This window comes from Macaca nemestrina, chromosome 12 (assembly GCF_043159975.1).
Source record: "Macaca nemestrina isolate mMacNem1 chromosome 12, mMacNem.hap1, whole genome shotgun sequence".
NCBI classification, from domain to species: domain Eukaryota; kingdom Metazoa; phylum Chordata; class Mammalia; order Primates; family Cercopithecidae; genus Macaca; species Macaca nemestrina.
This window is the reverse complement of record NC_092136.1, coordinates 47877330-47886895: the sequence shown is the minus strand read 5'-3', so window position 1 is coordinate 47886895 and position 9566 is coordinate 47877330. Positions and strand designations below refer to the sequence as shown.

At 43.2% G+C, this 9566-nt stretch overlaps 1 protein-coding gene across 17 annotated transcripts in view; it reads right to left on the bottom strand.

Annotated features, from left to right (window-relative positions):
* LOC105486966 (secretion regulating guanine nucleotide exchange factor) overlaps positions 1 to 9566 on the bottom strand; it is a 241559-nt gene that overhangs the window by 55990 nt on the left and 176003 nt on the right. For 5 of the 17 annotated variants that reach the window (XR_011610786.1, XR_011610785.1, XR_011610787.1 and 2 more), the window contains one exon: positions 1356 to 1533. The exons of the other annotated variants lie outside the window; for them this stretch is intronic. The gene's annotated coding sequence lies outside the window, so the exon portion shown is untranslated. The remainder of the gene's footprint in view (positions 1 to 1355; positions 1534 to 9566) is intronic. 17 annotated transcript variants of the gene reach the window in all.

Here is a 9566-nt window from a genome sequence, read left to right as displayed (position 1 = left end):
CTTAGCATAACAAAGTTAAATTTGATTTACCTTCTGGGGCTCAGCTATCAAAGCCTACTCCTTCCTTTTCTACTCTCAGGCCATCAGGCCATGGGCCCTGGGGCTGCTAAGGAAGCCCAGAAGCAGTGGTTAGAGGTATAAGTAGAAGACTCAGTAGAGCTCACTGTTAGAAAAGCCAAGTGCAGAAAGGGTTCCAAACAGGGGTACAGCAGCAGTGCTGAGTGAAGAGGCAGCCTCAGTAGGACTGGGGTGTCTCAAGACTTGGGCTCAGCTGACTGGCCTCTCCATCCTGGCTCTGTTCATTGATATACTAGTCAAGACACACCCTTCTTTTAGCCTCATTTTTCCCATTTGTAAGTGAAGTAATTTAATTAGCTTGTGTCCATGTTTCCCATCCAGATTTTGAAATTTGAGATTTTCATTTTTTTTTTCCTTTGGCATTGGATACAAATGACTAAGATTGATACTGTGACTCATGTTTATAATCCATAACCACAGATTCTGAAATCTTAGAGCTAAAAGAAATTGACCAATACAATTCTCTCTTTTCTACTCATTTGATGAGAAACTAACGTCCAGAGAGGGCCCACTTCCAGGTCTACAGAATTGGGAATTGGGTGCTTAGAAATTTTTAGTTCTGATAGTCACCAGATGATTAAGTTCTGCAAGGGCAGGAACTATCTGTCTTGTTCTCCATTGCATGCCTGGCCAGATTTTTTTAAATGCTTGTTGAGTGAATGAATGAACAAATAATCTCCCTCTAATGTCATGCAGCCTGGGACCACGGAAGTATCCTTACTCCTTGCCTGGAGGTAGAGGCAGATAAGACTGAAGACACAGACTGCTTCTGGCCCCTAAAGGGATGGTGCTCTCCAGCTGGAGAGCCAAAACGGCGCCAGGAACAAATTCTCAAGGTTGGTGGTGCCAGCAGCGCTTGGCCACAAAGTGGGCTTCTACTAGAGTCCTTCGTGCTGTGCATAATGAATCACGATATGTCAATTACTGCATTCTGTTAACAAGCTCATGTCCACCTGTGCATCACCAGTGAGTGCCCTGCAATTTGCCACAGCTCTGCAGTTAATACATGGCAGAACAAGTGGGGCAGAGGATTCTGAAACACTCCAGGCCCAGGGAAATCAGGTGGTTGGTTTGTTTTTGGCAACTACTGGGCTTGATGATTGGGCAGCAGTACGTAGAGATGTATTCTCTCCTCTGGGGAAAGGGTCTGTGTCCTGGGTATTCTTTCCTGTCCTGACTCAGATAGGTTCAGATGGAGAAAGCCACCTTTGTATTTTTTTTTTCTCTGAAGTATTGAACAAACTGGGGCAGAGGCAGAATGATAATTAAAAAATCACCTCCGGCATGGTTTGATGGTCCGGTCATCTGATCATCGGCACTGAAGTCTCTCACAGGATTCAAAATATGGCTCCACGACACATGAACAGTGTGATCTTGAGTATATCTCTTAATTTCTCTGCAACTCCATCTCCACATCAGCAAAACTGGGATAATAATACTTACCTTGCAGAGATACTGCAAAGATTAAACGAGAGAATGCATATCAAACCCAGAATGGCGGCTGGCATGTAGCAGGTATACAATTAGATGAGCCTCCTACCATGTTAGAGGTGTTTCCTGAAGGGATTCTAATCTCCTGAGGAAGATTAGGGCCAAGACCTTAAGCAAACCCAGACAAGAGCCTCTGTGTCTTAGATGTGTGTGCGTATTACCCCCTAGTGGCTCCACAGTAATGATTACAACTGCAGTCATGTGAGGATGTCAGATCTGCCTTCCTCACCTCCACACTGGCCGTGTGAGAAGTGAGCAGGCCTCCCGGTGACACGGGAGGCTGTTCCTTTCTCAGGCAGCACCGCTGCAGCCCCTGACCTACTTTCTTACTAAAAATAGCTCTTCTTAGGTCACTGCTGCAAATTGAATTCCACTGCTTCACTGCGCCCTGTAAGCAGGTGGGTGGGCGCCAGAGCACATTTGGTGAGATGCAAGCCTCTGCTTATGTGGTGCATTGCTGCCCAAGGATGCTAATTCCACATGCCTGAGTAGACGGCAGAGGGTGTCTGCACTCAGCAGGGCTGCGTGTGACCCTGCTGGGGTTCCTTTATTTGGGGGGAGGAGGGACAGGGAGGAGCAGTGAGGGAAATTCTAGATCCAGTTTTGAAGTCTGACAGAACTGAATCGAAACATAGGATCCAAAGTTTTCTTATTTGACCTCGGGAAAGTCACAATTTCTCTTTGCCTTAGTTTTCTCATCTGTAAAATGGAGATGATAAAACTGACCTTAAAATATGATTGTATAGATATTTTAAAATGCTGTTTATAAAGCAGTCCTTGGCACAGAAGAGGAGCCCAATAATGAAGCTAGTACAGGTATTCTCCATTGTATGGCCTGTTGCTCCACATGCGCTCCAGCTAAAGCCTGTCACAGCAGGGGTAGCAAGGGATAGGAGGCCAATCCAAGAACTAGAAAGATTTTAAGCTGAAAGGGCTTTAGCAGTACTGAGGTCAAAGCTTCTCAGACATGGCTGAGCATCCCAGTAACTATTAGCCTGCTAATAATACTGATTCCAGGTCCTTACCCTGGAGACTGGGACTCAAGCAGTCTGTCTAGGGGCCAGGGAATCTGCATGTTAATAAGCTCTCCAGGTGATTCTTATGCACTGCCAAGTTTGAGAACCTCTCAACTAGGCCAGTCACCTTGTTAAAGTAAATGAGTAAATGAATTACTATTATTTTTCTTCCATTATAAGCACAATGTAGGGTCATTATAAAATATGCAGAAAACACGGAAAAGCAAAAAATCAAAATAAAAAAGTAAAAATTCATTCATATATTGAGTGATTATTAACTGCCAGGCACTTTGCTGAGTCCTAGGGATTTGTTGATAACACAGTTCTGACCCTCAAGGAAGGCCCAGTCTATGTGCAGAGATAGAAACAGACAAGAAGACTATAACACAAGACATATGTGTTAGAGTCAAGTTACAAATTATATAGAAAGAAGGATGAAGGAGCACCTGATTCTACCTAGGAAGTCAGGGACATCTACAGAGCAGGACTAGAAGAAGAGCAGATATTCATGGCTAGACAAGGGAGGGAAGGGCATTTCAGGAGGAATGAACCAGACATATAAAAGCATATAGGGATGAAAGGTATTCATTAGGAAAATGTCCTAAAGTCACCATAGTGAGGTCACTATATACAGTAAATAGTGGTGGCACAAAGAGAGCTGATGTGAACATCTGGGTCTGGATCATGAAGGGTGTGGATAACATCAACAATGCTTCCTACACTGGGAAGTATATTTCCCAGTATATTTTTCATATATGGCTTTTTGTTTTCATTTTTACATGACCAATGCTGCAATTCTTACTTAATAAACACTACAAATTAGTCAAGCAGAGAGGTCATCTTTTATCCAGTTCCAAATGTTAGTAAAATTAGGTAGCTCTTAATTTTACTAAATTATAAAAAGACTATGATGAACATCTTTAACCATAAAGCTTTTTCCATATTTAAGATCTTTCCTTAGAGGAGAATTCTAGGATATGAATTAATAAATGAAAGTGAATGGACATCTTCAAGGCTCTTGATAATAGCTCCAAAGGATTTTCAAAAAGTGGCCCAGATGGTTTTACAAATAATAATAAGGCCCAAAGAGGTTCCATGTCTTGTGCAGATCATACAGTTGAATGGGGTGCTACCAAGAGCAACATCTGGATCTCCCAACTCCCACTCTAGCTCTCTTTCTTCCGACCACATTGCTTTCCTACAAATCAAAGAGAGATGAAATAATATCTATCCACCCAATGCTTCTAATCAATTCTAAGTATTTTAGGTTAGCAATGTACATGCATAGGAGATGTGAGTAACATGTGTGTGTTTATACACACACGAAGCTGCATATATGAGTCATTTTTCCATCCTTATCATGTATGTTCCCCTACCAATGACAATTTTTGTTCTAGCCAAGCTGAGCAAATCTTACGTTGCCTTACCTCCACACCTTTGATCCTATATGAAGTTATCTCTTGTTCTCCTAGTCAAATTCTATGCATATTTTTAAAATCCAAAAAGCATTTCCTGACTCTGGGCACTTATTATCAACAACAGTCATATGTGACACTCACTTTATTGCTTTGCAGCAGCTCTGGTATTGATATAAAATTATTTAAGTTTTGGCCAGGCGCGGTGGCTCAAGCCTGTAATCCCAGCACTTTGGGAGGCCGAGACGGGCGGATCACGAGGTCAGGAGATCGACACCATCCTGGCGAACACCGTGAAACCCCGTCTCTACTAAAAAATACAAAAAAACTAGCCGGGCGAGGTGGCGGGCGCCTGTAGTCCCAGCTACTCGGGAGGCTGAGGCAGGAGAATGGCATAAACCTGGGAGGTGGAGCTTGCAGTGAGCTGAGATCCGGCCACTGCACTCCAGCTCGGGCTACAGAGCGAGACTCCGTCTCAAAAAAAAAAAAAAAATTTAAGTTTTACCTATAGAATAAAAGCTGTCTCTGGCTTCTGTCATTAGAAAGGGATAAAACAACCTCCAACCCCACCCTCGAGGCTAATAAGAAGACTTCTGGTGTTTGATGGGCTGAAGACAGGTCAGGCCAATCCCTTGTACCTTGTATATCTACAGTAGTAGACATCTTGGTAGACTGGAAAGAGCACAGGACTAGGAGACAGAATAATAAAAGCTTCCATGTGCTGAGGACCTACTCCAACCAGGCACAATGTTGGTTGCTTTATATATATATTACTTAGAATCCTTAAAATTACCCCCAGCAAGGGAAACATTATTAGACCCATTTTACAGATGAGGAATCTTAGGACCTGACAGATTAATTTATTCAGTCAATACCGTCAGTAAGTGGCAAAATCAGGATTTAAACTCAAGTATGTGTGACACAAAAATCTGTTTCTTTCTGCTTTACTATATTATGCCTCAGCAAATGTCATTTCAGTTCATTTCATGTATCTTTCAAGATACATGATCTTCTCCTGGTCTTTTATTCTGTTGCTATAACCGAATACCACAGGCTGGATAATTTATAAAGAAGTTGATTTGGCTAACAGTTCTGGAAGCTGGAAAGTCCAAGAGCATGGTGCTGGTATCTAGTTAGGGTCATCCCAGAGTAGACAGGTGGAAGGAGAAGAGAGCACATGCAAGAGAGAGCTTGCATTTTTAACAAAGCCACTCCAGCAATAACTAACCTACTCCTGCAATAATGACATAAATCCATTCATTCATAAGGGTGGAGCCCCCATGACCCAATCACCTTCCGAAGGCCCCACCTCCCAGCACTGTTACACTGGGGACCAAGTTTCTAACACAGGAACTTTTCAGGAGCATATTCAAACCATAGCAGATGCCTAAAAGGACATTCATGCTCTCCAAATCCTAGCCTCCTCACTAATAACATGGGGATAATCATCTTCCTATCCTGCCCTTTACTCCTAACACACACATACACATACAGGACTGTTGCAATAATTAAATGTTATAATGGGCATAAAAGACCCAGACAGACATATGGGTTGTTAGAGTCCTGAACATCACAACTGATCATTCTGGTGATAAATGGACATCCTGCCAAGATCCTCTGTCACCTAAAGAGAATTTAATTATGCTAGACAGCTCCTTCTAGCACCAGAGAGTGAATGGTTGCAATGCATTTCATAATGACTTTCAATAAGGCCTGAAACCAAGAGGTTAATACTCTGAGAAAAATCCATTAACCAAAATACTGCATTCTTGGAGTACTCTGGTAATCATGGCTCCCTGGGATATTTTCCCACTCTATCACATATATGTATGCATTTCTATATACACTTGCATACATCTTTCACTGGCAGCCTATTTCTAGAAAGCAGGATTCAGCAGAAGGGAAGCTGGGCTTGGATTCCACCACCAGGGGGGCAACTGTAAATGGGCTGGGGTGCATTTATTCCAGTTTTCCAGAGGCTTCTGGTGAAATGTTAGGAGACTTGGCTGAGGTGTCAGGAGACCTGGGCTGTAGTTCACATTCTGCTGCTTACTCACTCTATAACATTGGACAACATGCTTGACTCAGCCTCGATGTCCTTTCATATAAAATAGGGATGATACCTACCTTAGATAAATTAGCTATCCTCCCTGCGGCAGTATTTCCTCTGCTGTGAAACTGTCACAATTACTATGTATATATCTGTACTGTGTGCTGGCCCTGTGCTGAGGGCTTTGCAAGCATTCTTTCACTCCTCCTTACAGTCCTGTGAGATGGGTACTATTATCTCCAGCTGACAGAAGAGGAAACCTATGCTCAGAGGAGTTCAATAATTTGTACCAGGTCATACAACTGTTAAGTCACAGAGTTAGGATTCAAACCTTGGTCTCCTTGATTTGAAATCCAGTGCCCTTAACCATGAAACCATATTCCTACTTACCAGAGAGCTGTTGCAAGGAAAAAATGAACAAACATTAATTATTATGTGTCTCCTGTGTATCTAGTAGTTTGCATCCCTCTTCTGTAAGACACACGAGTACAAGGATGCTCTACAGAGCCCATGCACATGAGGCTGCTCTGTGACTGTGGGGCCCTGTGTGGGGATATGTGCATTTTGAGAAGGGAAGGGAGAGACAGGACCTGGTAGAAAAGTATTTACTGCTGCGCTCCCCAAAGTCATGAAGTCAGCCATACTAGAAACATGGATGAGGGTTATGGATGAAATTTCTCCAAAGTTTTAAAAGTTGGAGAGTTGAAGGCTGGCGTGGCAGTGACAGAATCTTGCTGAAGACTAGAGTAAAACACTTGCATTCATGCATTATCGCAGATTTTTAAGCTGATGGTATCCAAGGTGACTGTGCTGGACACTAATGAGGAAAAAGATATGACTGAAATGGCAGGAGTACTCGCCTTCAGAGAAGCTGGACAACCCACCCCAACCCTACTGCTTACACAGAAAGGATGAGGGGACACAAGGAAGAACCCACATTTTGAAACCTTAGGCTGGATTGAACTAAAAATAGAACTGTGATTCAAACATCTATTACTGAGTTCTCTGCTTTTGCACTCTGGAAACCAGGTTGTTTCACTCCCCATCAAATCTACCTCCCCAAGGTGTTCATTCCCACAGCTTGGAGACACAGCAAAGTAAAAACTGCTGAGAGTCTAATGAGTGTGTGGTACCATGCTGGGCCCTTTAAACCCATGATGTCATCTGCGCCACATAATAACCTTGAGATGCATGTACAGAGGAGGAAACTGAGGCCCAGTTAGGTGAGACGACTTGCCCAAGGTCATTCAGCTACTAAGTGGCAATACCGGGAATTGAGTGAACTCAGGGCAGTCTGACTCTAGAACCCATGCTCTTTCAAACAGAAATCCTTGCTACATTTCAAAGAGGCAGAGCTTCATTTTAAGCTTAGTGAGTGATGAAAGCAACATTGCTCCCTAATTTACCTTCTGGCTCTGGGAGGACCCAGCAAGGCAGCCATTTGAATGATTCATTCCTGTGACTGACAAGGAGATTTCTCTTGGTTATAGCTTCAGCAGCTGCTAAATCTGCTACACACCACCCCACCTCACCCCCTCCATTTGGCTCAGGTAGGTGGAATTATTTATGTAAGAATTTCAGTGGCCTCCTGCCTTAAGCATGATTATCACAGACTTTTAAGTGATAAAAATGTCATACATCATAATAAAGGACAAAAGGAGTCAGGGTCAGGGAAGGTAACAGGAAAGAAGATAATCTGAAAAGCAAAGAAGTAGGTACAGATGCAACAGGGTAACTCTCAACATTTACAAAAACACTTTCCTAGCAATTTATTCATCTGATCCTAATACCCTGGTAGATGTAAGTATCTCCATCTTACAGATGAAGAATATGAGGGTTGGATCTGAGGTCCAAGGTCAGACTGAGGGTGGGATAAGAACCTAGGTCTCCTAATTCTCACTCAGTGCTTCCCATAATCCACTCACCCAATAAAGTGAAGACAGAAATCCATGAGAACTATCAGAGAAAGAACTCTGTAGTCTTGCTCCTCTGCATGACAGGACCAGGGAGGGGAAAGTGGCTGTGACAGTATCAGAGAGAAGTAGCATGGAGTCTGGAACTGTGGGTTTAAGAACATTTTTCAAGTCCCACCTTGGATATATATTACTAAATAATTGTGTGACCCTAGGCAAATCATTTAATCTCTCTGCCCTGATTTCCTCACTTGTAAAACATGGCCAACAATAGTACCCACTTCATACGGTTGTTGTGGTGATTAAATAGAAAAACAAAACACCATACGTGAACAGTCCTTGGCACCAAGGCAAACAATCAGTAAGTGTTAGCTGTCACTGTTTTCATCATTATCATCATGAACATGCCCAACACACTGCTTGGCGCATGGGAAATGTTAAGTGAATGTTTATTTCCTCTCCTTCCCCTTGCTCCTGTATCTCCCAAGGCACCACACCCCCATCTGTTATCTGTAGACCTGTTGACAGGAGGTCTGGGGTTGAGGAAGAGCACACAGTGCTTCTTTCCAGACAACGTGACTGGGCTGGCCTTGTTTACTGGGGCAGCGAGCTGCTACACAAAGTCATTAATCATACTTGGTGCTATGAGCTTTCAGGTCACTCCGCAGAAATGAACAACTCCATCTGGTTTCTCCCCAAGGAGACAGAGCCTTCCCATGTATCCATGTATGGGGTTCCTATTGAGGATTCAACCTTTGCAATAGCTTCTTGGAATCTGGAAAGTCTACTATGATGAATTGGCCCCCATAAAAAGGGACCAGGAGGCTGGGCACGGTGGCTCATGCCTGTAATTCCAGTACTTTGTGAGGCCGAGGTGGGTGGATTACCTGAGGTCAGGAGTTTGAGAAGCCTGGCCAACATGGCGAAACCTGTCCCTACTAAAAAAAATACATATATATACATATATATATACACACACACACACAAACACACACACACACAATTTAGCCGGCACGGTGGCGCACACCTATAGTCCCAGCTACTCGGGAGGCTAAAGCTAAGGCAGAAGAATCGCTTGAAACCAGGAGGCAGAGGTTGCAGTGAGCCAAGATCACACCACTGCACTCTAGCCTGGGGGACAGAGCGAGACACCATCTCCAAAAAAAAAAAAAAAGGTGGGGGGGGACCAAGAAAGCAGTCTTTGCCCTGGGCCAAATTATTGCAGCAGCAAAAATAATCACAGAATAGTGACACTTATATAACATTATTAAAGCTATCACAACACCATACCCTATAGCAGGGCCACTTAACAGAAATGCTTTGTACATATACATACAGAAAAAACTGTAATTAAGTGGCTCTGCTTCATTAAGCTTTTTCTACAGAACCAACTCCTTGACTTCTCTACAGAGCTGAAAGCTTTCATTCCAACCTTCTACCAAGTAGTCCTATTTGGGTGTTCCACAGGCATCTTACACTCAGCTATGCTAAAAAAAAAAAATTTCATTACCTTGCCCAAAGCCTATTCTTTCCTCTCTCCAGGCATCTCTCTTCTCAATGATGACATATCTACCCAGTCTACCAAGGAGAAAAGGGTACCACA